At 37.8% G+C, this 24,248-nt stretch overlaps 2 long non-coding RNA genes across 2 annotated transcripts in view; one reads left to right on the top strand and one right to left on the bottom strand.

Annotated features, from left to right (window-relative positions):
* LOC138920311 (uncharacterized) overlaps nucleotides 1–24,248 on the top strand; it is a 128,699-nt gene that overhangs the window by 92,643 nt on the left and 11,808 nt on the right. The window lies entirely within an intron of this gene.
* Nucleotides 1,113–18,222, bottom strand: LOC111770191 (uncharacterized). The gene is made up of 2 exons (XR_002803290.2): nucleotides 18,142–18,222; nucleotides 1,113–2,467 (listed from the first exon to the last, which is right to left on the bottom strand). It is a non-coding gene; the product is annotated as an uncharacterized lncRNA (long non-coding RNA).

The raw sequence follows: 24,248 nt of genomic DNA, 5'->3' as shown, positions 1-24,248 counted from the left end.
AAGTTTGGGCAGAAGTTAATTTGTGAATCATGAACTAAGACTTACTAAAAACAAAGAATTTGAATTGAGGAGGCTATTCCCAGTGTGCAGAATGTCATAAACAGAGGTGTAACTTCTGGAAAGAGGTAAACATATGTGGAACACGGAATGTCTATCATCCTGGCTAAGTCAGAGTTCTGAGTGGGGAGAGACAAGGTCAGATAGGCTAATGGAGACTCGTTGATAGAAGGCATAGAGCCCAAAAGGATATAGTTTTATCCTAACAAGTAACAGGAGCTGCCACCCATTTTTAGACTGGAGACTCATTCAGGAAAACAAGAACATGAAAACATTTCAGAAAGCATTTGCAATGACTGGTTGGTTATTTTTATGTCATTCTAAAATAAGAGTAATATAGTCTTTTGCAAATGTAACCAAAATGCTTGTGTGGCCAACCTGCAACTTAAGCCCTGATAAGGGCCGCCCAGTCGGCTGTTCCACACCTGGAATAGGTCAGTCTGACACCCCTCAGCCCTGTGCCCGAACAAATACAAACCCACCTACCCGCCCAACACCCACACTGCTTTCTGCTCAAATAGGATCTTCTTTATGTGAAGCAGATCCTTTTCAAGTTTGGTGGGTGGGGAGAGCTTTTATTCACAGGCATACAAACTACTTAACATAGAGCGTCGGAGGTCTCTGTCTTGAAAGTTCTGTTTAGTGATCCTTTGATTCTCTCTCCTCCTGCCATACTTCTCTGCTCTCTCCTTGGAAATAGAAATTGACTAGAAATTAAAAATAAGTACAAAGCTATCACAACCCCCCTATTTTGTTAACAGAGATGGTCAACTTTTCCTAGTCTGTCTCCGGCCCCCTTCAGAACTTTGGGTGGTGTTGCAGTGGGTGGGACCACTCTGCCAGGAGAGATGGGAAGTAGACTGTTAGGTCTATGCGTGGCTTTCTCCCTGGCCTTGTAGGGGCTCCAGGTTTTCTCACCAAGTTTGTAATATCTGGTAAATACAGTGAAAGGAGGGCATGTCGCTTCTACAAATTATTCTCTGGAAAGCTCTGTCTAGAGTCAAATTTATAGGAATTAAGAGCCTATCATACATTCCACTCTAGAGGCCACTAGGTGAAAGCAGATTCTATCTTTCATTTCTTTTATTGGCAAAACCATCTCTTCATCTATTTCCCCCGACACAAATTTTTGTTAATTTATAAGGGTAGCACTTGTGCATGTTTTTATTTTGAATGACACATTAATAAACTGAAAAGCCTTTTGATGTCTTAATGAAGTGGATGATTCAAACAAATTATTTCTATTTCAGAATCACAAATTCTACCTCATTGTTCGGGAAATTTCTAAACTATTATCTCTGGACAGTCTACTGTGCTTAATTTCAATAACAGAGTATTTTTGTAGAAGGGCTTTTGTGTGCTTCCAGAGCAATTCTCGTTGGCTCTTCGATTTCAGTTAAACAATTTGTCTGCTGATTTTCTCCCTCTCTGATTTGTAGAACTCAGCATTCCAGAAAAGACAGATGTTGGCAGAGGGTTTGAGGATAGTCTATAATATCTGGACTGTGGTTGGGCTGGCTCCCTCTGAAAGGAGGGAAGGGAGAGAGGGTAAGGTTCTTTTCTCCCTCTGACTGAGGGGTGGGTCTTAACGTACATTGCTGCTGATGCAGAACTCAGCTTACATGATATAGGACGTGGGGGGCGGCAGCAAGTACAAAACAGTGAAATAAATTACCATATATATCATGTTCTGGTTGGTAAGATAGAAGCGATGTGTGCAATAAATCAAAGCTGGAAGTAGTTCTGGTGCGTGGTGATAGGGAGACAGTTCTCCGTGGCTCAGCGTCGGCTTCAGAGGGTTCTGTGTGAGGAATAAGTGAGTAAGCAGAAACCACTCACTGTAATGTGGCGAGGGAGGACATTTGTGAGGGCACAGGAGACCTTCCGTTATTGTAGTGGGGATCTGTTATTTCGCCAGCCCAGCACTCTGATTTTCCTGCGGGGAACTTCTCCTCCCCCGCTGCAGGCAGCCTTGCATGCACTCAATTAAGGAGCCTTCCTCTCCCCTGCCGGCGCATGGGCACGTGACCCAGGGTGGACCACAGGCTCTCTCTCTCCCTGTGCCTGAGTCTTGAGTGGAGTGATACACTGATGGAAATAGTCCGCGGCTGATTCATTTTGACAGTAGAGCCTTAGCGACAGGGCGCATTTGTGTCTCCTCCCCAGTTAACCTGGCTGCCCCTGTTCTCTGAGCCCTGGCTGTTCTGGTTCCTTTTGATGATGTAAGCGACCACATCTGCCTGGAAGAAATTCTATTTTGTGCTCAGGTTAGCTAGGGTCAGTTTCTTTTGTTGGCAATAAATGCCAGTTGTTGAAATCTGTGGAATATTCGGCCCTTCAGCTTCTTGGTAGCGTGTCATACCAGCACGCAGGCTGTTTGTTGTCCTGAGTCGCATGTAGTCTGGTCGGACTGGAAAAGAGACATGGGAAAGACGAAAGAGGAAAGTTAGGGTTATGGTTAGACTTAGGGTATTCTGTGGACTTCCATAAACAAAAGGAAGAAAACATGGCCTCCTGTGGATATGTCACAGCCAGCTTTCTAAGGCTAGTTATGGGACAAGTTTATAAACTCTGAATCTTACTTCCTTATCCAGGACACAGTGATAATCATTCCTTCTTCTCAGTAGAAGTGAGAGTTAAGTCAGATGACGTTGGTTACTGCCCCTCACAGGGCATGCACACTGAAGGTGCTTAATTAATGTTTGCTCCTGTTCTTTGGTCTCCTTCATCTCTCTCAGTCTGCCTTCAAAGATTCTAATGAGGCTGGCAGATTAAGCAATGCATTGAAATCAGATATGTTTTGTTTCAAGTTTCTATACTGGGGCTGCTTTCTGTAGTGAATGATGATGAGGAGCGTCTAGACGTAGGTATGTTTGTCTTCCTTTGGAGACTTTTCGTTAGAGTAACGTATTTTGTTGGCAACAGTCACAAGGAAAGTCTTAAGAAACTTGATGGTTTAAAGATGATAGAAGTACAACATGTGAAATACATTTCATGGCCAAGGCCTGACTGGGTAGTGGATACAAATTATATCCCATTAACATGATTATCTTCATTTCATTAACTCTAAAACCCATTTGGTAATGAATAATTAATCCCCTATTCATGTCTCTTCCAGAGCCCAGTGAAAGATCTGCCTGGAGCCTACCCCTCTGTTGTGCACATGGGCACTGCTGCTATTATTTCTGCTTTGTGGTCACCATTTATTGTGTTACTGTCTTTGGTCCTGACATGAGGAGGCTGTCTGCACCCAGCTGCTGCCCAGCACCCGTCCTATCCCAAACTCATGTTTCATTTGGTCCCTGTGCTCCAAAACAATCACAGTTGTCGTCTGAGTTGGCCTCTTCATTTTTGGGATCTCTTCCTTCTCTTTGAGGCTCAAGAGTAGCCCATTAGGCTGAACTGAGGATGGGAGTATGGATGGACAGAGGCCATGCTGTTGATGATATTATTACCATATTCTCATATCCATGGGTCCTTTGCTTGACTCCTTCATCCTTTATATATATATGTAAATATATAAATTGAGCAAGCAGATACTTAAGAGCATAGTGTCATCTAATTCCACACTCCACGTTCTAGACATATCCAGTTTCAAACCTGGCCCAGTTAGAATAGCATGCTACATCTCTTAGAGAAGGCTAAATCAGGGGCTATTGTTTTAATTGCTGAACTTTTTTACTCTCAACCATGATTTGATTGAAATTCTATTCTATGATCAAAGAGGACTATTTCACTACTAAATATAATCCTTTAAAGAGTGAAGTAAGTGTTGATAGCACATTTTTCCATCATTTGCAGCAAGGTTACATAAATGATTAACAAACAAAATCTTCAGCTACTGAGAAGAGAACATTATATTCACAAAAGAAGTGGCATTCTTTAGAGAAAGGTAAAGACACTGTAGTTGCTATGACTAAGTTCTGTCCAATGTAATTTATATAATTTGATACTTAGATAAATTTTTTTTAAAAAGTTAGAAACCAATTATTTGCTTCTGTATTGAGATGAATTGTTAACTATAAGTTTTAGCATTTCACCCTTTTCTTTGGTTAATTTAAGGCAAACATCTGATCATCATTGCCAAATCATAGGAAAACAAAATCGAGTTCATGGAAGTACAATTTATGGGTAATCTATGAAATTATTGTCAATTCATTAAAATTTTTCCAAGAAGCAAATTATACTGGCTGGGAGGATTTTTTTTTCTTTTCTGAGATTAAGTTTTGGCAGATAAAGCTGGTCATTTTGCGTTTCACTAAGCCTTCATCTTGTTTCCTTTCTGTATTCATTGAGTCTAGATTTCGAAATTCTCCGTGAATTCTTTTTAAAATCTGCCATTTACATCTTCTGTTACCAGTTTTTGCATTTCCTAGTGCTCTCCTTTTCTTCTAGTAATTATGAAATCATAATTAATTTGACATATATATACTTTTCAAAGCAAGGGGCAGAAAATGTCGTATGGTTACTGCATCCTAATATTATGAAGAGAGTAGGGGTTTTGAAATTTGACAGTGAGGAGTTCAAATTCTGGATCTGCCTCTTGCTTGCTGTATGGCCTCCTGAATCGCATTTCCTTTGGGTGTAAAACGGCAAACAGCCTACCTACCTTCAATGGGAAATTTTGATTTTGGAAAAATTAAAAAGCAGTTTTGAGTCATCAATTCCTCTAATGTAGGAAAATAAAATCTTTTACTCTCTTTTCATCTTGGAGGCACACTTACTTTTCCAAGCTACCAGACTGCCATTTGGAAGATGATTTCTTCCCAATACCAGAAGAACTATTGACCATTCAAGTCCGAAGTGCGTGGTACTTTTACAGAAGAAGCAGCTCTAACAGTCAGGAGATGGGGCGAAAATGCTCCTCATTTTCATGAATTGAATTGTTGGCCAGTTTATGGATGTTCTTAAGGAGCTCAATTCTGAACTCGGGATTTGATGGTTAGGATCTGAATGTTACTTTTTCTAATCATTTGATCTATTGTTGAATACATATGGTTGGTTACTGGATATATTTGCTACATGCATTTTAAATTATCAGAAGTGCACTAACTGTGTTTGTGTCTCCAATGCATGAATATATATATTTTTGAAGGCAATATTTAATATTTGGTCTCTTTATCCCAAAGAGAACACTATCATATCTCATGTGGTAAAAATAAAAGTACTTGAAAGCTTTATTCATAAGGATAGACATTGCAAAATTCTTTAAAATAAGGTGACTTAAAAAAATTAAAGTCCAGTAATGGAGGATAGTTAGGTAAATTATTCTCTATTTTTATGACAGAATATTATAAGATTTTAAAAATTATGTGTATGTTGTAAGGACAAATACAAATTAAAAATAAGACTTTTGCACCTTACTCCAAGTTACAAAAGTACCTCCCATCATAAAGACACGAGAAGTTTGTTTTTCCTTTGGATAAAGCCCATTCGCTGACACAGATGGCTACCTCAATTGCCAGGTAAAATTCGGATGAACTGTGTGTGATAAATGGTGCTGTCAAGTCCTCTTACTTGAGGACTAGTTATTATTTATCTTGAAAACATACACGTAGTGGGTTGTATCTGCTTGGCTGTAGAAAAGGGTGAGATTTCTTTCTGTCTTTGCAGTCCCTTGGCGAATTGCTTGTAATGCGCATCACATTTTGGTTTAATGCTTATTCGATTATAAAAGTGTCGTCTTTTCTGTTTTTGTGGAGAGGATTTCTGGGTTAGGAGAAGATTTTGTTTTTAATATTTCCCCAACGTATGTTAAGGTCTTAGTAATGTATAAAGTATGTATGAAATGGTAAGTAAAAAAAATCCATAAAAACTTATATATATGTGTGTTTTTCAATATACATTGAAACATACATTTTAAATATATATAAGAAGACTAGAAAGACATACATTTTAAAAATGGTGGCATTATGGGTGATTTTTATTTCTATCTCTTTAATTGTTTTCAGTATTTTTCTGTAATTGCATGCAGTACTTCTAAGGCTAGGAAATGTTATTTTTTAAGAAATGATTTGAGCTCTTTAAATGATGTACTAGAACTTGAGTGTAATCATCAAATTTGTGAGAATAAATTGCAACTCTGTTTTTTCCTTCCAAACATCGTACATGTTTCAAAAAGTCAGTATTCTTGAGTTATGGAGAAGGACTTGTTTTTAGAACTGAGGGAAAGAAGTCGTGGGTGGGAAGCATCAGTAAGCTGTGGACAGATGGTCTGATCTATCGGTTTAGCAGGTAAAAGACAGGCCCCCATACACTTTAGAAGAGAACAGAAGACAAAAGATGTCAGGAAGTAGGCAGAGACTGTCTTCCAGCTACTAAGTGTCATGTTACCTTAACCCCCAGTTTAGCTTCTCTCTAGTGGTGACCGCATCTAAATTTAAAATGATGGACCCTTAAAAATAGGGACTAATATGACTGTACCAATGACAGCAGTGAGTTAAAAGCAGAAACGAGAACATGGATTCTGGCACAGGAGAAAATCCAGTAGCAATTCTCCCCAGGCAGCAAATAATTTGTTTGAGTGCATAATTAATAGATTTGTCAGAAAGTACTTAGATTGTGAAATATTGCGCATAGCCCTCTTTCCAGATGGATTAAGATGAATGGGTCCTCCAGCAGCGTATGAAACCTCATTGCTCAGCGGCTAGAGAATTGCTGCATCTAGAGTAGTTTGAGTCTCTGCCTCTTTGCACTCTTCTTTCTCTTTCCCTGGCTGCAGGGGGAAAAAATGAATAGAATGCTTCTAATTCTGATATTGAATGGTGTCCTTTACCTAAAGGGCATCCAAGCAGACAAAATTAAATCAGATGCTCAATGGGGAAACTTTCCACTAAGCAGGAATTTAAAATAGGGAAATGTATTAACATGTTGAAAAATGGTTAAATTAAGCCGATCTGTGGATCAGAGGTGTGACTTTTCAGCTACAAGCCACAGAGGTATTTCATGTGCAATTGCCTGCACATTGAGAGGTGACACATGCCTTCTTTACCCTTGGAAATATCCGCGTAATACATACCTGAGGGACTCGGATATAAATTGGCTGGTTTAAAACGGTGGGATGAGAATCCAGGTTCTATTTCTTTTTAGAATATAATTGATTTGAAGGAACTACCTATCAAAAATTTCCATCTGAAAATTCCTCCTAAAGATGAGGACTGTGGGCATTAATGGGTGGAGGCAGAGGGCAGTGAGTCCTAGCAAGTGCCCTCCATTTTTCTGGGCACCCAGAACAGTTCAAATAAGAGTAAATGAAATTATTTCATTTTCAAAATCTTCTTTCATGTGCTGTGTTTTAAGGAAAATGGGTGATATTTTTCACTCTTTTTTTTTGTTTGGTTTCATTTTCGTTTTTTTACTAAATGGAGAGACGAGGTGAGGACAAAGCTCAGCATCTCTCCAGGGACCGATGCCACGCCCTCCCATCACTCTTTACTTCTTTCTCCTGAGCAGATATTTAGCAGAGCCAAGGAGGTCAAAGCTACTTCTGGTCTCAAGGGGAAGGGAGTACAAAACTGATGGTCATTAGTGCCTTGTGCAGATTATTTTCCAGGGCAAACAACTGTGAATGACACTAGTAAGCACGTAATAAATTGTTGTTGTTATTTTATCTTCCAGTTGAAGGCATTGGCCTATCCCAATAAAGCCGAAGCAGTGGCATCGAACCAAGGCTGGCATTCATCAAGTTTTATTCATTCACTCAACATTTATTGAGGATTCACTTTATTGTTTTTCAAAGTGAGATTCCAAAACTATGTGAATCCAGATTATTTGAGGTATTTCTGTTTGCTATTCCTATTCCTATCCCTAAATCACTGAATCAGGTTCTTTGGATAGTAGGTCTGAGAATCAGCCTTTACCAAGTTTGTCTGGGAGTATTTTCACATAGTAAAAGCTTAAAAGCTTGGGTTATAGACTGGGTGGAACGTCTTATTCCGTCAGCCATTAAAGAGCTACTGCATTAGAACTTGAACCAGAAAATCTCTGATAAAAGAAAAGGAGGGGGATTGTGAGATGGATTAGGATTTAGAGAGACCCTTTAAATTACTTATACTTTGCTCCTTTAATTTTTGTTTATTTACTCATTTATTTATTCTTTCCTATTTCAACAAATATTTGTTGAGAACCTGTTCTGTGACCAATACCTGCTAAGTTCTGAGGAGAGGAAGGAAATATGGCATAGTGTTCCTTCCACCCTTTGTTCTGGAATCCATCCAGTTGCAAGTCCCATAAGGTTCAGAAAACATCCTTGGCTCTCCAATCTGACCAGATTTGTGTCCCAGGACTCCTGCTTCTTGTCCTACTTATTTTAGAAAATTCTGCAGACTCTCCTTCTGGAGTGTCTGAACCTCAGCTTTCCTGTACATCTTTAGTTTCTTCTGTTTTTTTGCTTGTTTAGATTGCCCCAGAGTCTCAGAGGTTGGGGAGTTGGGACTTAACAGGGAGGAAGAGAAGAAATTATATAATGTTATCAGAAAATTCTATAAATGAAACTAAAACTTCATGTAAGAAAATTTGTTTTAGATCAGCGATGCCTCAATCACTTGGAATAAGCTTTAAGAGTAAATTGGTATTAAAATTCAAAATGGACACCTGTAATATTTTGAGATTTATTCAGTGAAAGGAAAAATTCAGGAACGTACTCTGTGATAAATTAGAGTTGTTGAATACCACCATTTTCTATTTCTCCTACTTTGTTGATTAGAATCAGATGGAACTCTGGAGTTATTCAAGTAAATATAACCATGATGCTGAAATCCTAAAAGTCTAGTCAAATAAATGACTTTGACACAAAGGTTCCTGACAGATACAATGAAAATATTCTGGAACTAGAAGAAGCGTGGGCATTAGGTGACCTTTTTAAGTCACTTTGGGAGAAAAATTAAATGGCAAATGAATTCTAATTCTTCTCTCTCTCAATATATCACAGCAAACTATATGGAAATATATTCCCATGGTAAGCTAGAGGGAATGGCTTAATGATTTAAAACATCAGGTTTGCAATGATTGGAAACCATGGAACAGTCGGTTTGAATCTCAAAACACTCAGCTTAATCTTCCTTCCTTCCAAAACATGTCAATAGAATATCTAATTCAGGCTCTGTGCATGTGTGTGTGTGTGTGTGTGTTATAAACGAAGCGATACCTTGAAAGATCAAACCTAAGAATTTTTAGATAAGTAAAAATTTCATAGAGCTGTTTTCTTCTAGAAACAATTGGTCTCACGGTCTCCTTTTACCACTTCTTTAAAGCACTTGACAAAACTGGGAAAATTTATTGTTTATTTCTCCTCCATTCTAGGAAAGCAGTGTTAGAATTCTCTGCATAATGTTACAGTGTCCATTTTTAATTAACCCCAAGGAATCTTGGGAATATGGGATCGTTCTGAGGGAGTTGCCTGCTGCCTAAGCCCATTTCGCATGATAAAATCATATTTTCTCAGTCTAGGGAAAGAGATGCTGAGGGTGACAGTTTCTCTTAAAAACATGAAGGTTTTGAAAAACCTTGAAAAAAATCAATAATCGTCCAGTGGTATATTAAATGCCTATGGAGCAAATGTAATTTTTTGATATAACTATTGCAAAAAAAGTTCTAAAAATATAACTAATCTAGGTGTAAATTATGTGAAATAAGCATGACTGGGTGCGAGAGAAGATACGGGCACACAGCTATGCTTTCTACCCATCAGAAATCCATTTTCTCCTTTGACGTTGAGTTGGCTGTTTTACTCAGTACAAAAATCCTATTATTTTTTAAAAATCAGAATATATCAATCTAAGAGTCTAGTACCATAAGGAACACTTATAAAAGTCCTCCCTATCACTCCAGGCAGACAAGTATGAGTCAAAACCAGGCGGGAGACATTGATCTGATTTTAGCAAACCAAACCACCTAAATTATGTAGTCCAAGTCATCTTCAGAAATGTAGAGAAAAAAAATAGTGCACCACAACTAGAAGGACCCACAAAGAAGAATATACAACTATGTACCTGGGGGCTATGGGGATAAAAAGGAAAAAAATTAAAAAAATCTTAAAAAAAATAAATAGTGCACTCAACTTGACCACTTGCTGTTTTTTGGAGAAGTTTTATTCCTCAGGAACTTAAATTTCAGTGCCAAGAAGCTCATTCTGCCCTACTGTTTCTGATGATGATCAGTCTTAGCATCCGTGTCAGCAGTTAGGAAAGTAAAGGCAATCCTCCTGATGGGATTGAAGAGAATTCAAAATAATACTTCTGTTGATTTATCAAAGAAATGGTACCCGTTAGAGACACATCAGCTTCAGAGCGAGGGCAACTTAATTTTAGAAAAAATCTTTAGAGGAGAGCCCTAGCTATGTTTTCTTTTTAAATAAAATGAATTTCGTTCTAATAATAAAAGTAGAACATTTTCATTAAAGAAATTTAGAAAAATTTAGATGTAGAGAGAAGTATAAAACATAAGTCCGTAACTCCTTCAACTAGAAACAACCACTGAGAACCTTTTGGTGTACTTCCTTTCACCAAAGAAAATCTTTTATTTCTAATATAAACTTTTAAATTTATGAATTATTTCTAATGTGAAAAAGACTATACAAAAGAACACAACAAAATCCTATGTGTTCGCCATTCAGATTTACCAGACATGAGCGGTTTGCTGTAATTGCTTGAAATACTCCCTTTTACTTCAAAATTTTGAATAAAACTGAAACCCTGACTACATACCATCTCGTTGCTGACCCTCTTCTCTGAGATGTAGCCACTACCTTGAGGTTTGTGTGTATAATTTACCACAGACACCTGTATCCAACCAATATGGAGTTCTGATCTGCATATATTTACATTTTATGTAAATGGTATGTTGTACATGTTTTTAGACCTTTTATTATTCCACATTCTTTTCCATATTCATCTGTTTAATCATGTTCACGAAATTCATTCATTTTAACTGCTCTAAAGTATTACACTGTATAAATATTACACACATCCATTCCCTTGTGGATGAATATTTAGGTTATTTCTTGTACTTTTTTTTTATATTATAAAGACTACTTTAATGACACCATTGTGCAAAGGAGCATACAGTGGCTATTTTCAACTTTGCTTAATAGTGTCAAATTGTTCTCCATAGCAGTTAAAAAATATATACTTCTTCCTAGAGGAAGATGGGCATGGATGTTAGCTCAGGGCCAGTATTCCTCAGAAAAAAGAGGAGGATTGGCAGCAGTTAGCTCAGGGCTTATCTTCCTCAAAAAAAAAAAAATATATATATACACTTCTCCCTGCTGTGGGAGACATGGTGCATTTCTCTACATCTGTTGGCAAGTGATATTTTCAGATCTTTGTTTGTTTATTTTTGGCTATATGCAGTGATATGTTACTTCATTGTTTAATTTACATGTCTCAGACTACTAGTGAGGTGAAGTATCTCTTCATATATATTGGCCATTTTTATTTCCTCTTTTTTTACCTGTCTGTCCAAATTCTTGCAATTTTCTTCTACAAAATTCTTTGGCGTTTATATTGAGTTAAATATGTACTATCTAAATCAATTCATTTTGGCAGTTTTATGCATTGCAAATATCATCTCCCAGTCTGCTGTTTATGTTTTAAACTTGGCATGTGGTGTCTTCTTAGTACGTTAAAAATAATATAATCAAATCTATAAAAATTTTAATCTATGGTTTGCATTCTTTATGTCTTCTTTAAGAAATTCATCTCTGTCTCATTGTCATAAAGATTTTCTCCAGTTTTTTCTTCTTAGAGTTGAAAAGTTGTGCTTTTTCTTTTGACGTTAACTGATCAATATATTTTGAATTTATTGTTTTATTGGGTGTGAGGTAGAGATCTATGTTCTAGCATATGTATTAATATTAGCCTAACATCCTTTCGTGATTAGACTATCATTGCACATGTATGTTTTTAAGACAATAAATTTCTCTATAAATACAGACTTAATTACTAGGTACATAGAGTTTTCATCATTTTAAATAGATCATTATTTCAGTTGTGAATTCTTCTTTAACAATTCACCATTTGAAAGTGTTTTTTAATTTCTAAGTTTTTTTGTTTACCCTCTGATTTTTTTTTTTTAAAGATTTTATTTTTTCCTTTTTCTCCCCAAAGCCCCCCGGTACATAGTTGTATATTCTTTGTTGTGGGTCCTTCTAGTTGTGGCATGTGGGACGCTGCCTCAGCGTGGTTTGATGAGCAGTGCCATGTCCGCGCCCAGGATTCAAACCAACGAAACACTGGGCCGCCTGCAGCGGAGCGCGCGAACTTAACCACTCGGCCACGGGGCCAGCCCCTACCCTCTGATTTTTTAATTTCTAATTTGTAACATCATTGGAGAACCTATTCTGTAATTTAGTTATTAAGACACACTTTGTTGCATGGTTCATGCTCAATTTTTAGGAATGATTCTTGTACGTTCGAAAAGAATGAAATAGCTTTTGATGATGTGTATGTTTCTGTACATGTGCATTAGGTCAAGCCTAACATTTTTTAAAAATTTGACCCTATCGATGAAATCGATGCTATTACTGAGAACAGTTATCTCCTAGCAACTAACAGAAGCAGTAGATAATAAAATTAGTAAGGATATAGAAGTTTTGAATTTCAGTATAACAAGCCTGATCTTATGCATATATCTAAAATCCTGTGACCAACCTTTAGAACAGTTCATTCTTATCAAGACAGGTGACATTCACAAAATGTGTCCCTATACAAGGCTAAAATAAATATTTTATGTCTACTGAATAGCAAATTTCACACAATTTTAGAAGTGAAGCAGAAATTATAGTTATAGGCAGGAGGAGAATAACATGGAATAAATACTGTGCCTTTGAAATGAGAAGGGAATACTATTGCTTCCTCTCATAAGACTTGGTCTAATCAAGTGAGAAACTGGGAAGTCACATGCAGTTAGAGTCGCTCACAAGGTACAAAGCTTACCCACTAACACTGGGAACAAGGATAGAGCAGGCTATTGGAACTGGAAAGTGAAGGCCAAAGATTCCAGCTGCCATGGGTCTCCCTGAATATACTTAAGCCAGTTGAGAAGAGAGAGAGGTCCAGATAGCAGATGAAGGAAAGATCAACAAAAAGGAGACTTGTGTCTGCAAGTGTCCTCTGCAGGGACAGCCATTCAGAATTCTGCAGCTGAGAACTATATCTTGTTTAGTCCTTAGTTGATGCATGGTTTACTTTATCGTTGTTCCTCCTGGAACCTAATTTGTGAATTGTACATTAATTCTACTCTTTATGTACTTAATGATCCATGCCAAAGAAAATAATTTTCACCTTTACCAATCGCAATGTTCCTTTTACAAATACATTCTCTTACTTAATACATAATACACTTAATATCTGTGGTTTTGTATGTGAAACTGAGAGCCAAGTGGAAGAGCCTGGAACCCTCAGAAAGGATTTCCTCTAATATTATTAGTCCTACAATGAAGTTATCTTGATTTTTGATTCCTACTTGTGATGCTGTTTTTGTGTCCCTCGTAGTTCAGGATTATGATGGCTTCATGGTGAATTGTTCATTTAATCATTATGAAACATTTCTCTTTTCTCCTAATAATGCCTTTTTGCCTTAACTTCTTGTTTATCATTTTCTATCCCTTATTTTCAGTCTTTATGTCTAAGGTAGGTGTCTTTATTTTTATATTCAAGGCAGGCTTTAATTTATCCACAGGTTTATCAGTTTTTGTGTAGGTATTATTTCTCTCAACCCACATCTTCCATAAGGGTTTAATTTCCTTTTTCTGTAGTAGATTTTGTAATGATTGTTGCTGGGCAGGTGCTCACTGCCCGATGTGCATAGAATCCAATACTGTGATACTGGCTTTGAGAGAAGAAAGAGCTTTATTGCATGGCTGACCAGCAAGGAGACAGGAGACAAAGCTCACATCTTTCTGCCGGAACTGGAGTTGGTACAGACTTTTAAGGAATTGGGAGTGAAAGTGGTTATGTAAATTGCTATCTTGGTGGAATCCAATTGGGTGGTGGGAGTGTAAGGATCTTGTAAGTCTGGTATGCTACAAACCAGGGGACTCTTTGCTTCTCATTAGGTTCCCTGCACCGCTTGCATTATGTTGAGTTCTGTAGTCAGGGAACTTTTTGTTCCTAGTGCTGCTCGAAGTCCTCTGAGGGCAAGGTTTTCATCTTCTGCGCATGCTCTGTTTTCTGCACATGCTCGCTGAGATACAACTTACAAAATCATTTTCATGGATGGACTTCAATGGTGATGGGTAAGTCCAAGGTTGTTCATGATTATCAGTATTAGCAAGTTTTCCCAGTCAAGATTTTTCTTGAAAATGTTTTTACTTGCTCTCATTCTTGGATGGTAGTTTAGCTGGACATAGACTTTTAAGATTGAGTTTCTTTCATCAGAGTTCTTTGAAGATATGGGTCCACTGTCTTACAGCTTCTGAGTTTGATCTGAGATATTCGTTATCTCTTATTGTCCTTCTGTTGTAGGTAATTTGTCTTTTTTCTTTGGTGTTTAAGATGTTTGTCTTTGTCTTCTGTGGTGTTCTGTATACAAAATTTGACACATATGTCCTAGAATGAATTTTTTCTGTTAATTATTTTTGGGAATTAAATCCAAAGTTTCACATTTTGGAAAATTTCAATAGAGTTATGTTTCATTATTTCTTAATATATCTTCTTATCCAGATTTTCCTCTTCTTACTTCTTGGAGCTGCCACTTAGATTATTTTGAACCTTCTAATTTAGTACTCCATGCCCATTAACCTTCAGCATATGTTTTCCATCTTATCTTTTTGGGCTGAATTCTAGATGATTTCTTTGTATCAGCCCAACAACCTACTAATTATATCTAATATTTTGTTTAGCTGTCTTATTTTATATATCTTTCTAGAATTTCTGTTTGTATCTGTCCAAATCTACCTATTTTGTTTTCAGAGCATAATTTTGTTTCAGTATGGCTTTTAGATCTCTTTTAATCCTCTTTGTAACTTTAAATATACTACTTTTGTTGTCTCATGTTGTTATATTATTTCTTTTACTTTGAGTGCCACTTCTATTTCTTGTATTATTGGACTCTCCTTTATGGATTTGTTTGTTTTGTGTTTTGTTTACAAATTTTTCCTGTAGACTAAACTTCAGCTGGGGTTGTTTTCTCCCTACAAGTCCTATGTACCGTAAGCAATAGATGAATACCTACACGGCTCTTTGTCATTCCCTTCTGTTGGGGACCTTTGGTCTTACATCAGGATCCCCACACTTTCCAGGTTATATACATTTGGATTCTATGCATGAGCATGACAAAGGTTTGAGGAAAATACCCTTCACTTCCCTCTACCCACCCAGAGCCCAGAGCAGTTACCACGTTTCTGTCCTGTTTCTATAGGACTGTATGCAGCTTTTTAATCATCCTCGTATTGGGCTTGTTTAGAGTCCTAGCTTTATGGAGAATCCGCAGTTTCATCTCCATGGTTTCACTGGATCTGCAGCTATGTGCATGTGCCTACCATACCTTCATGAGCATTAAAGCCTCAGCTTCCTATTCCCAGGGCCTACCCAGGCACGCTGTTCTGGGTCTGTCGGCATCAGCCAGACCTGATTATTCTAGCTTCGACTTCCCTCTTTATGTTACCATCTGGGGATTTTCCTTTTGCTCTTTCATTAAATTTTAAATTTCATTAAATTATTTATCTTTATTTTTCATATACTTTTTGTCTGGCCTTCCTAATTGTTTGTTGCAGAAGAGGTGGTCTACATTAAACTTTCCCTCCATTTTGCTGGAAATGTTACCCCATTCTTTCCTATGCAGTTTTCCCCAGGGTTGAACTCATGTTTTGTATGCAACTTAAGGCCTTGGTCTTCCACTTACTATTATAACAGTAAGATTTTCTCTGTTATTACGAACCATGGACACAACTTAATTGGTTACGCAGTATTTCCTTGCATGCGTGTCCCATAAATTATTTAACCATTTTACTATGTTTTGACATTTAGGTTGTTTATAAGTTATGTACTCCCATAAATAAAGCTGCAGGGAACATTTTTGTGCTCCCATTTTGTTTTCAGACTATTTCCTGAAGATTGAGTTGAGGACGGAAAATTTTAAGCATTTTATAACACTTTTTAAAAAGTAGTATTTATAGGCTGGTTCAAGCGTGTGTTTACATGAGTGCTTAAATTGAGCTTGTTAAAAATCACTCAAATTTCAAGTAACCAGAAGAGGGAAGACTGGATAAATATTCACAGATTATGACCAGAAGATGTAATTAGTTTTAAACCATCATTTCCCAACAGGTGTCTATTTCTGCCTTGAATACTTCTAGTGACAGTCATTATGCACCCTTTCTTGGCAGCTTGTTCCACTAGTTAATTTTCTAATAGTACTGCTATAAAGATTTTCATAATATTTAATCTAAATTACCCCAAGCTTTCATTTGAGCTATAAATATGTATCTGTGCCCTCTCACCCACACATTTAATAATTAACAGCTAATTGGTATCTATGTAAAAAAGTGTAGCTGGTAGACAAAAAAAGATCATGTGTTCAAATTTCTTCACATAAAGAAATGAAAGCTTCAAGAAGTAAAACAGAAAATGTAGCCCAGAAATAGTATCAGAGAACTTCAAAGAGAAATAAATTATCTAGCTGCCCAGCTACAGGCCCAAACTGGCCAAAGATCAATAGTAGTTACAAAACATTAAGTCTTCTGCCTTCAGGGAAGCAACTAAAATCTCTACCAGCAATTAAATAGCCCAAAGCAAGAATGCGAACCAATTGATCAAAGTTATAGGGAAGCAGATTTTGGCTTAGTGTAAGAAGGTCTTTCTAAAACTTGGAGCTATCCAAGCACGTAATGAGGTGGTGAATTCCCTAGTATTTCAGGTCCTTCTGCAAAGTTGGATTGTTTTCATCAGCATGTTATAAAGGAGATTCTCACATCAGTGGCATTCATACATTTTTTAGAATTATTTCTTCAGACAAAAACTTATGGTAAAAACTCATTATATAAAACGGAGCTGCTCTGGTTGAAGCATGAGCTGATCCCATGCATGTGACAACGTTCTTAGGGCCCAAGTGGACTGTAAGGCAACATAGAACACAGTTTAAAAATCCTCTGATTCGGAGAATTTGACCAGATGACCTCCAAAGTAACCCCATGAGCTGAGATTTCTCTCTTTCTTGCGTGTGCATGTGTGTGTGTGTGTGTGTGTGTGTGTATGTGTGTACGTGCGTGCACTAAAGTGGAGTAAGGGAACTGTTTGGTGGAAACCTCATAATATTTTGAAAATCATAGTCTGTACTGTCTGAGTCAGAATCTGTATCATCTAGGATTTGTGGTTTCAAGTGTGAACTCAAAATGACAATGGGACCAATGGCATGAGCTTTATTCCTGTGTCAACTAACTAACTTTACCATAGTTCATGTTTATATTTTTTGTACCTCAGCCCTGATAAGAGGCATTTAAAGATAATAATTTTCATGAATACTTACTTTTGGCAGAAAATTCATGCACCTAGCACAAAAATCAAAATATATAGCTGATATTGTAGAGGAGGAAGACATTTTGTCTACCTGCTCTGGGTCCTTCTGGCCAGACATCAACTTAAATTCACATGAGATGGAATAAAAGGAGAAAATTAAATAAAGCTTTATAACATGTTTATGTGGGAGAGGCTCAGGCAAACTGAGCAACTCACCAAAATGGCAGAAGCTCTCCCCTTAAATACCACCCTCAGCTAAAGACAAAGGAGAATTTTGGGGGTTGGGGGAATCAGTTATGGGAGGTTACCAGAAAAGCACAGTAAATAAGAGTAAGGTTGTTATGCAGATTTAAGTCCTTATCTTCCAAATTAATAAGAGTTTCTAGAGATAAGTCATCCCCCCTTCTTCCTGGTGCAGAGAGGGAGACACCTTTACAGATGGAGATTTCCTTTACAAATGCAAATGTCTCTTACCAAAGGATAAGTAAATTCTACTTTTCAGAGTTTCTTTCCTGTCTGCAGTTTTTAAAAGTAACCAGCCTAAAATAATCCTCATGCCCAAGAGGCATATCTTGGTGTGGCCAATTCCAGTCCCCCACAATATAAAGTGAAGAGTAATTTTATATCCAACCTTGTTCTGAGCTATCCGGGTCTCCCCGAGTCAATGACTCTTACCAGCTTCTTTCGTGTATACTTACATAGATATTCTGTCTCTTGGCAAACACACATACAGTTTTCTTGTTTTCATACAATCACTATATACATTGTTTTGTCATAGAATTCTGAAAATAATAACCTTAGGGAATTGTCACCAAGGACTCCATGATTCAGCTACATCTCTATAGTTGGCACCTCACACAGAAACATGAAATCCTGAAATGTTCAAAGTGGTGGTTGTTTAACTGGCCTCAGAGCAAAGACCCCAGCTGATGCAGGATGGGCATGTAGAATGAACAGAAAAATCATTGTTTTTGGAAGCCACTGAGATTTGAGGTTATTTATTATTGTAGCATAACTTAGCATATCCTGACTGTACTGTGTCTCTCAAATCACTATCTACCAAAAGGAAGTTATGGAAAATTAAAATCACAAATTGATAATAACTTTTCATAAAATTTTAGTGAATTTATTTCAGTGAAATTTCCAATAAGTGGAAAGAAAAAAAGATAAGAAATCCCTCTTCATTCCATCAACTGAAAATACCATATACTGACTTCTACAATTTTAATGTGATCTCTGATTAATAATAAATAATGGGCAAAGTAAATATTATTTTCTCTGGATTGTATCAAAATTTCTACGAAGAATGTTAATTTTCTTGGCTTGGCTTTTAGGTTTAACCCTCTCAATGCTCGAATTTTAAAGAAATAGGCTGCTAACTGGGCTGAATAAGAGAGAAATAAGTATTTCTACATTTCTATTGTAATTTGAGTACTCTCTAAAAGTTTTTGCTGTGACTAATTTGAGACTATTTTGAAGAGGATATTCACGATAGCTCTCATCAAGGAGTTTCTCTCTCCTCTCTCTGCTCATTTCAGATGAGGGTTCCCAATTGTCTTCTTCTGCAAGCCTCAGGCCAATTACACTTATGTGTTCATGGGTCTTTCCTCGAAAATGGATAAATAATCCTTTGTCTCAGTTCCTATTGTCCTTTCTGTTTACCTGTGTCTCACTTATGTTCTTCCAAGTGTTTCTGTTTATGTCCTCATTATCTCATACCATTCTCATGTTCCTGTTTGTACCAAAGATTTCTGAAATCCGTACATTCACATAGTAAAGGCCTCTATACAGTGATTTTGCCTCCACCTCCCCCAACCAGACCTTGATTGCAAGTGCCACTTCCTTCCTCCCACAGAGCCTCAGAAGATACTCTGTACTCTGCCTCCCTTTGCTGGGTCATTTCATTGTAAGATAAATTCTAATGCTAAAGTTGAAACAGCATGACTCAGAGAGTGATATGCAAAAACGTTGGGCTAAAAAAGAAAAAGCCAGCAAGAATTTGGGATAGAGAAGGAATTCCATGTGAGGCAGCTTAAAAGGAGGAGAATGAAGTCGACTCAGAAAGAAAAACAGAAGTGAGAGAAGGAGGGGAAGAAGGAGAGGGATACATACAAACAAAGCAGGTGAGAGAGAGGACAGAAGCTTCCGTTGGATGTAGGGCAATGGGGAAGATTTAGGAGAAAGCCAAGAAACGGACCTCTCTCCAAGTAGACATCTGGAACTTGTGATAAGGGATGACAGATTCTCTGAGAAGGCCATAAGGATACCCCAAGCTCATTTTTGTATGCTGTGTAATTCTGTCTGTAGTTAGCTATATGGTTGAAGTACTTGAAATACTTTTATACCACAATGACTCCTTCACTTATGAGGGGTTGATATTTTTAGTCACTCAAAAAAATACAAGGAATAATGTGTCAAATAAGAGGTCTTGATGGAATAATAGGAGGTGTGACTAGGGAAGACACCCACAGCGTAGTGAGTGGTGGTCAGCAGGAGCTTTGGCGCCGCATGAGCACTGCAGTGTCGGTAACTCCCAGAATGTTGTGAGGATTAAACAGAATTGCAACTATGAATGCTCCACGCACAGTCGTGGTGCATAGTAAGAACTCCATATCCTTTCCCAAAGAGGCCAGTCATTGTGTTAAGTCAGGAAGTTAAGTGACCAAGAGTGACTGCATCAGGATCTGTCACCTAACAAGCCAGTCAACTCTCTAGGACATTCCTGCATCTGGAACACTTGGGGAAAGAGCTGCATTATAGTATAGCAAAGGGAAATGATGTTTAGCAATGTCTGCCACAGGCTACTTGGCATTTTAATCCTCAAACATTTCCATCAGATTGTATAGCATATATAGAAATATACTGTATATGTAGAAATATATACGGAGCTTCAGAGAGTTGAGGTAACGTCCCCAAGATCTCTTCCAGTAAATTTCCAGTTGGACTCCGATTTAAAGCTGGGTCTGTGCCCAAAGTTTAAGCTGTTTTTCATTACACTGTGCTTCCATTTTTTGTGGAATTATGATAACAGTGAGGAAATTATCAAAAAAGGCAACGTTTTATTTCATTCTAATGGAATCAACAATTTATCTCATTCTAATTACGTTATTCAGTCTCTATTGGGGACTTACATCTCCAACCAAAAGTTTATGTCCTGAAATACTTTTACAGACTCCCTAGAAATTTTGGAAAATTTGTATCAAGTATAGAATGGGACTGGCCGCTGGCTTCACACAAACCTACTTCTTTTAGATCCATATGCTTTTTATGGAGATTTTTTCATAGCAAGTCTTTCTTCTAATCTAATTTTTGTAAGATTTGCTTTTTGAATAGAAACTGTTTGTTTACCTTGAATATTTCCACACAGTTTTTGGAAAAACACAGACCAAGCATTTATAAAGCAGACTCATATATGGGATTTTCATCCTGGGACGTCCTGTTTCGGCAGCCTGCACCTGCCTCCTTCTCTCTCCCTGCCACATTGTTGAAGGCAGCGCTCCGCCGCAGTTTAGATCTGTGCGGTGTAGGATGTGCTTTAAGTCCAGAGTTTCCAACCTTGCTAGATCTGAAAGGGAATTTGGAGAGGATTTATTCTAGCCCAAACATCCAGAAAACAGACTCAGAGAGATGAACTTTCTTGCCCAAGAAACTAGGGCAAGCTAGTTAATCGTAGACAGCTAGTTAATCATAGAACAAAATGAAGCATATTGTATTAACATATAAACTTGTAAAATTTTCTTACCAAGGAGAAAAACAAAGGTGAAAATACAAAGAGGGAGAGAGAGGATTTTCTGAAGTACAATTCTCATGATGTAATTTGTTGAACTCTGACGTGGTCAATGACTGTTACTGTATTTCCATTTCAAGAAGAGGGCTAAGGAAACAATGACTCAGGGTGAGCAAAAGCGTGCTCTCAAAATGCAACCTGTGTTCACAAGGCACTGAGGATTCAGTCGGGCATTCTTCTGAGGGTGTCTGAGCCATAGTTTTGGGCTGATGAGACTCTGCTAGCATGAAATCAAATGTTCAAGTCAGGATGAATGAAAATCTGAATTCACAAACACAATGAAGGGCTCCACTACATGTTTCCTTTAGATTGTGAGTTCCTCTAGTAAATTTAAAATAAGGTGTGATTTTTTTGGATATTTGCCCCAGGTTTTGGAAACAGCTCTGTGCTTGAAGTGCCACTCATTCTGTGAGTGTCTACTGCCTCGAATACTAGATGATTCTAGTGGAAGAAGCACTAGGCGAAGAGTCATAATCCTTGGGTTCCAGTTGAGTGTGTCCACTTACCAGCCTGGGCAAATCGCTTTGCCTAATGAGGACCTCTACTCTGCCTTTAAAACCAACATAGGGTATGAAGCATGGTTCTTAGGGTATAAAGGAGAGAAAACAAACTTATAAACAGAATAGGGAATTTGTTTATTTGTCATATAACTAAAACCCCAAGGATGATGCTGGCTTTACACGAAGCTGAACACAGGAGCTCTTTCTCTGGGTTGGACACCATTCTTAGGAAGGTGTTTTCCAGCAGCTTCAGGCTCATTTTTGTCTTCTCAGTAATCCTAAAGGATGAAGCTACCTCTAACCTGAGAGCTGTCGTCAGAGCCCTGACCTGGGTCTTGGGCTCTGTTTGATCTGCTTTGAGTCACACACTATTTCCCTACCTAATTAGTGCATCCAGGGAGACTGAATAAAATAAATGAGTTGACCAGCTACCGTTACTATTTTAGCCAATGGCAGGGTCAGTTCCTCCTGAATCACAGGCAGTGGAGGAATTGTGTTACCTTCAGGCAGACCAGGGCCCCAAAGAGGAGAAAATAGATGGTGGGAAGGCAAAGCAACAAATTTCCATCACAAATGGCTAATCATTTTCTCAAGAAGCCTTCAAATTTGATTATCAGTGGAACTAACATTCAATGAGATGTTTTTTAAAAATCCCATATATAAAATGTATTGAGGTAGAGCTGCTCTGTTTAAAGCTGGAGAGGGTGCTGGAGGCTTTCTGCTGAGCTGGGCTCCCTCCCTCTCCCAGGGTAGCCTCTGAGTGACTCTTCCAGGACTTAAAGGAGGAGAATTTGAAAGCCACCAGACCAGATGATCTCTTAGGAGACTACTAAATAGAACATCCGACTATTGCATCTCTTCCTGACTGAGTCATAAGCTCCCTGTGGGAAAGCCCTCAGCCTTTTCCCTTCAGCTCTCATTTGCTCTTGTCCTCTGCTCTGAGTATCCGCTCATCAAAGGACCACTTGTTTTTATGGGGATACACCCATTTTTCCACAGTACCAGCCCTTAAACACCTTCCCCAGTCTAATCTGCCCCCCTCTAGCACCCAGAGTGCTGAGAAAGCTGTAAGATAGATGGCATTGGCTTCTTTTCTCCCCGCTCAACAGACGCAAATTATTCCTTGCTGTGGAGGTAAGTGCTGCTTACCAGTCTGCTCTACAGAGATTTTGGGTTTTTTTTTTTTTTTTTGCAAATGGTAAAGACATTAAATCTCTTTGCCTAGATGCTCCATTCCATTTCAGCACAATGAAGAGAGAAGACTAGGGAGAGTTTTAGTCAGATCTGGCCCTTGAGATAGCAATAAAAGTCAGCTGCCTAAGCAGTAAATGGCCCTGTGAAGCACTCTCTGCCAATTTCCACCAAACTCCCACGATGATTTCCTCTTCCCGTCCCACAACTCAGATTTAATATTGCAGTAGCCACTAATAATGCCTATTTTTAATGGTGCTGGTGGTCTTGATTGTTTCCAAACCTTTTGGGATATTTTCATGTTTAACCAGCGTGAACCACTTGCTCTCCTTCAGTATTCTAGGAAGTGAAGCTCTGCTTTAGTTCTCTATGAGCTATAGTCTCTGAACATTTCACTCTGCACATGCATCATGAAGAAGGAAAGAGAAGTACATTCCGGTAACTCCTATAGGAATATTGGCTTTCTGTTTGCCAGAATTCTGTATATGAGCACATGCTTTTATGTATCGTTGTGCATTCCAGTACAACAACAAAAAAACCACATTGTCAATCTTTGGACTCTGAAGATGAGGTAGTCCAATCACAGTGAAGGCAATTTTGTATCATTATATAATAAGGACCCTTGCTTCAGATATGCTCTCAGAAAACAGCACTATGGCACATCCTGATGATACCATGGGCCACATATGCCAGATACATGTAGCACTAGGTATTAAGAAGAAAAACATGTTTTGTTTGTTTGTTTCCTTGAAGAGCTCATCATCTAGTAGAAGAGAGACAAAAAAAGCTTCATCTTTGGACATGTTTTCTTGGTCTTGTATGTTTCTATGGCTAAGTTGAACTCTGGAATTATGCTCTCATTCATCGAGAAAAGCTTGAAGAAGCGTATTAGTAGAAATGTGTTTCTGTGTAAGGTGCTAAATGTAGCGATGTTGTTGAGATCATAGTGTCCTTAGTGGTAATTCCCTAATGAATATTAGTTTCAGAATTCTATGACATGAATAACTTTTTCTCCTTTGCATTGGAAATATTTTCTTCTCACTTTTACTGATAAACACGCAACAGATATTTCCCTTTTCTGTTTAGCTGTCTAGAAGCTCAGAATCAAATTCAGCTTAATAACTATAGAGCATGTTTGACTATTTCTTCATAATTTGTTGCTTTTATTCTGCTTGGATTTTGTCTGATCCTGGATTATTACATATTTTTATATTTTGTAGAGTGTTGACTCTATCACTTGTGAGCCACTTTACATACTTT

This window comes from Equus caballus, chromosome 23 (genome assembly GCF_041296265.1).
Source record: "Equus caballus isolate H_3958 breed thoroughbred chromosome 23, TB-T2T, whole genome shotgun sequence".
NCBI classification, from domain to species: domain Eukaryota; kingdom Metazoa; phylum Chordata; class Mammalia; order Perissodactyla; family Equidae; genus Equus; species Equus caballus.
The sequence above is the reverse complement of the archived record's forward strand: the minus strand, read 5'-3'. Positions and strand labels throughout refer to the sequence as shown.